The 5512-nt window shown below is 41.1% G+C and overlaps 1 pseudogene; it reads left to right on the top strand.

Moving 5' to 3' along the window:
* The first annotated feature begins 447 nt into the window (after nucleotides 1–447).
* Nucleotides 448–5179, top strand: LOC114610368 (annotated as a pseudogene).
* Nucleotides 5180–5512: the final 333 nt, after the last annotated feature.

Here is a 5512-nt window from a genome sequence, read left to right as displayed (position 1 = left end):
TGTTGCTCCAAGTAAATAGTGGATTCCATGTCTTCTTCCACAAAAATGGCTCATAAAATATCAGCTCCAGTATGAGGTACTTAGTGTAAGAATTTACTTCCCGACCACTATGTGGTCAGAGATTTGGACTAGTGTCTATGTGTATTCTTCTGAACTTCTTAGTGGTCTATAAAGCAGACAAGCTGGCAGCTAGAACAATACAGATACTAAGATCAAGTGTTCCCATCATCTAACAGAAAGACTGCATAGTCTTATGCACTATCAAAAAGAAAAAAAAATGAAAGCAAAGGCAGTTGGGCAAGTCTCTGCTTATCTTTCTGTGTGTACAATGTCTATTTTACACATTAAATAGATAGATAAACCTCATGTTAGGGTGGGTGTGCGATAGAAAGTTGCATAACAAAGCTCATAGTTAAAGACAGAAACAAAGGACTATGGACCAGCAAGATGGCTCTGTGGGTAAAGTCACTTCCTTCTTAACTGGATGACTTATGTTTCACCAACCAGACCCATATAGAGAAGAGAATAGACTCCTGAAAATTATCCTTTGGCTTCCATCTGTATAACAATGACAAGAACAACAACAACACACAAGCACACACACACACATAGAAATACACACATTCTCATTCATATACACATAGTAAATAATTTTAATGAAAATTTAGTAAAATAAATTAAGAACTGCAATCAATTGATCATGAAGAATGACAATTGTAAGTTGCTGACTAATAACTGAAATTAATAAATGAACAAATCTAATAGGAGTTGGAGAGAAATAAAGCCTTTTACAGATTTTTTCCTTTGTAGTTGGGAAGGAGCATAGATGAGAAAGAAACCTGTAAAGAAAATGAGATGAAAACAAAGGCCACTTTAACAGGTGTTTCTAAAGCCATTTTTATTTGAGGTGACTTTAATGTCATCCAAAAGGTCATAGGTTGAAATTCCTCTTTAATCACTTTTGGCTTTGGAGCTGTAATTTGTGTGGGTCACAGTTTCATGACTGAGCTGCCTTGATTCATACAGTTTACCCCAGGTACTAGCTTGTATGCCCACAGTCATAACCCTCCTGGCATTTTTTAAACAGAGATATTGTTTAGAATTTTACTGCCAGGTAATCTAGAAAGCTGAGAGCCTGTTACCTCATAGTAATAGTGCTAAGAATGCCCTGAAGCTCCAAATCTGTTGCTCTATAGTATAGGGTATATTTAGCCTATTGGTGATGGCAAGCTGCCCTTCTGCAATCTGGTTTTCCCACCAGGTGACTCCATCGGGTCCTAACAACAGGAGATATAAACAGAGTCTTCAGTAAGAAGAAAAGACTTGATTTTTCTAATCTATCCAAGAATGAGATTTACCATGCAGATGCAAACATATGAACAATTACTGGTGGCGTTTGTCTCTACACCAGTATTGGCTCTGTGCTACCTTGCTCCTTTGAGCTTTTGAGCCACTATGCACATCAATAGTTTTGATTTGAGTCTTAACCAAGACAGTATGTAAAGCATTGTACTTTACCTCAAGGGTGATTGGGTATCACTTCTAGTTAGTATTATGTCACTAACTATTTCTAGGCATGGTCCCTACCTCCATGCTCACAGCTTGCTGAAACGTCAAACAGCTTGAAGTGTTCGATTTTATGATCCTTTACTTGTGTATGATCTTTCTTCATGCAACTGATCAAATAGACTTCTTACAGTCACTAAATTATCAGATTACTAATACAAAGAATTCTTTGGTAGAAGTTAGATATAAAAGTGAGACAACCAAAGGAATGGGAAACAAAGAACATCTTTCTGCAGGGAGAGAGCTTGCTGGTAAAGGGTATGCTGAAAACCAAAGAGATTGGTTGTAATAGCAAACGAATTTTGATGAACACAGAAATCATTCCTTAAAATGGCAAATGAGAAATGAGCCCTTTCTTTTTTTTTTTTTTTAGAGATCTGAAGTGATTTTACCTTTATTTCTTATTTCCTTCACTTTAAGCCAATCATTAAATTTCACAGTGATTTCTGGGGTGGGGCAGAAGGAAGGCATCATTCAGAATGATGAGCCCTTTCTGTTTCTGCCTCAGGAACCTTCCAAGAGTTCCATTTTAATGCTGGATTTTCTTTCTTTCTTTCTTTCTTTCTTTCTTTCTTTCTTTCTTTCTTTTAGAATTGAATTTCCCTAGTTAACCATAAACTGTTTTTATTGATTGTTTTCCCTCTGTATAGCCCCTCTGAGAAAACCTTGACTTACGATTGCTCATATTTACAGTAATGTATCTTGGTAGTATATAATCCCTAGGAAAGTGGCTAAGGCTGAATTTGGTATTTAAATTAAACCATGAATTGTCTCCCTTGTGCTCATTGGTAGTCCCTTTCCTCAGCAATTTACATAAATTTCTGGCAAACAAAAGAGCTTATGGAAGTGGGCTAAGAAAAATGCACATTTACTCACTGGCCTTTCTGCAGTGGCATGGGGCTGTGGACTGAAAGGAATGTAGCTTTGCCTTTCCTCTGTCTTAGGAATCCTCTGCTGTCTGCGTGTCTGGAGACTAATAGCTGACACATTCTCAGAAGGAAAATAGCATGCTTTTCATGGCAATGCTGCTGTGAATCTCAGCCTCTCCACTCTGCTTCCATTAGAGAATTGCCATAGAAAATTTCATTAGAAACCAAGAAAAGGTTTTTACATTTGTTTGAAGATGTTAAAAATCCAACAAACAAGATATCATCATGAAGCATGTTTAAGATTACAAAAAGTTGATCAATTAGTAGCCTAGCATTTTGTTTTGTTTGTTTTGCTCTTTCTGTTTTTCTTTGTGGGTCATGAACGTCACTTTTAAAGGAATGCAGTTAATGTTGTAAAAGTTATAATTATGATCCTAGAATTTTCAATGGCTTGCACAGTGAGCCCTGTGAAATTTATTTAAAATGTCCCAAGTATAGAAACTAATATGACCAATTTTTACTCCCATTGTTAATAGTTCTTAACTTTAGGAGTTGAAATGAGACTGTTACTGTTGGACTCGCACTCAGCAAATGCAAAGGATTCTCTAAATGTTAATAAATAAAATACTGTTGGTATGTTTCTTTTTTTTTTTTTCAGAAAATCGATAGCTCTTGTATTCTTCTGCAGTGAACAACTCCACAGTTCACTATGTATCTCTGCCTCCACCAACCTTAGAGTCACCATAACCAGTACCGCTTCAATTTTCCCAACCTCAGCTTTGTTTGATATGTTCTTTTCTCCAGTGAGATTCAGGTTGGACATTTGGACAGGAACATCAGAGAAGTAATTATGTTTTCTTCTAAATAAGCATCAGATAGCAGAAAATTTGCCTTTCTTAACTATTATTATTTAACATACTAGCATTTTTCCAATTTGATTAAACTTGTTCCTCCTCAGAAATTTGGTAACTTTCAATCATAATTAATACATGCACATACATACACAGAGAGAGAGAGAGGGGAAGAAGGAAACAGAGAGGGAGAGGGAGAGGGAGAGGGAGAGGGAGAGGGAGACGGAGAGGGAGAGGGAGAGGGAGAGAGAGGGAAACACTACAGGAAGGGTGGGAATGCTTAAGCCCTTGATAGCTTTTCTTCACTGGTTTCAGCACATAGTATTATTTGCTAAACAAATACTACGATTACTGCTCACTGGAACCACTGCATTTTAGTCTACATAACTGTAATAAGAATGACAACTTTGGAGGGCTTCCCTCCACCTGCAGGTCCCGAGGTGTCTCAGCAGTAGCTGCCATTGCTGCAGTCGCCTCTACACAGCCAACTTTCTGAGGACCCATGCAGACTCACCAGTGCCCAAGCCAATCAACGTCCCGTTGACCACGATGAATGAAGAGCTAGAGTTTGCCATCCAGCCAAACACCACCAGTAAGCAGCTCTTTGATCAGGTGGTAAAGACTATTGGCCTCCCGGAAGTATGGTACTTCGGTCTCCAGTATGTTGACAATAAAGGATTTCCTACCTGGTTGAAACTTGATAAAAAGGTCTCCACATAGGAGGTTCGAAAGGAGAACCCTGTCCAGTTCAAATTCCAGGCCAAGTTCTACCCTGAGGACGTGGCTGAGGCGCTCATCCAGGATGTCACACAGAAGCTCTTCTTCCTACAAGTCAAGGAAGGGATTGTCAGCAATGAGATCTACTGCCCACCAGAGACAGCCCTGTTCCTGTGGTCCTATGTAGTTCAGGGCCAGTTTGGAGATTATAACACGGAAATGTACAACTCTGGGTATCTCAGCTCTGAGTGACTGATCCCTCAGAGTCATCATGGACCAGAACAAGCTCAGCAGGGACCATTGGGAGGGCAGGATCCAGGTGTGGCTATCAGAACACCGAAGGATGCTCAAGGACAGTGCTATGCTAGAATACCTGAAGATTGCCCAGGACCTGGAAATGCATGGGATCAACTATTTCAAGATCAAAAACAAGAAAGGAACAGACCTTTGGCTTGGAGTCGATGCCCTTGGACTTAACATCTATGAGAAAGATGACAAGTTGACCCAGAAGATCGGCTTCCCTTGGAGTGAAATCAGTAACATCTCTTTTAATGACAAGAAGTTTGTCATCAAGTCCACCGACTAGAAGGTACCTGACTTTGTGTTCTGTGCTCTGTGGAAGGAAGAACTGGAAAGACAGACACAGGATCAGATAAAGAGCCAGGAGCAGCTGGCTACAGAGCTGGCATAGTACTCAGCCAAGATTGCCCTTTTAGAGGCACAGAGGCACAAGGAGGATGAGTGGAAGAGTGGCAGCACCGGGCTAAAGAAGCCCAGGATGACCTGGTGAAGACCAGGGAGGAGCTGCACCTGGTGATGACTGATCCCCCACCTCCACCAACCCCAGTGTACAAGCTCGAGAATTACCAAATCCAAGAGGGACTGCAGAACGAGGGAGCAGAGCCCATGGACTACAGCGTTGAGCTCTCCAGTGAAGGCATCCTGGATGACTGCAAGGAGAAGAAGCGGATCACGGAGGCAGTGACAAATGAGCTTGTGCAGTGGCAACTGATGACTCTGAGCAACAAGTTGTCCAAGGCCTGGGATGAGAAGAAGAGGACCTACAACGGCATCATCCACGAGAAAATGAGGCAAGGCCCGGACAAGTATAAGACACTGCAGCAGATCAGGCAGGGAAACACCAAGCAGTGCATCAGCGAGTTCAAGGCCATGTAGAGGCCAGGCCGAGACCAAGGGCAGAGGGCACCTCGAAGCAGGCAAATGTCACACTTTGCTCTTTACTACTCTTAAATCTAGAACCCTCCCTTGCCTTATTCCAGTCCCGTAAAGAGCTGTTACTGGGCTTATGTTCTGCCACAAGATCCAGTGGAATCCTCCTTGGTTAATTCTAATTGTATCAGATAATGCCAAATAGGCCAGATTTTTATGACAGTTACCAAATCACTTCCTGTTTAGAGCAGGGATTTGGATGGCTGGTCCACATGACACGAGATTCAGTGTCACTGGGGACAGCACTGTGGCTCACACACAGGTGCCATATTTTCTCTA

Source organism: Grammomys surdaster, unplaced genomic scaffold (genome assembly GCF_004785775.1).
Source record: "Grammomys surdaster isolate TR1022 unplaced genomic scaffold, NIH_TR_1.0 126039, whole genome shotgun sequence".
NCBI classification, from domain to species: Eukaryota; Metazoa; Chordata; class Mammalia; order Rodentia; family Muridae; genus Grammomys; species Grammomys surdaster.
Note: the sequence above shows the minus strand (reverse complement) of the source record. Positions and strands in the feature narration are given on the sequence as shown.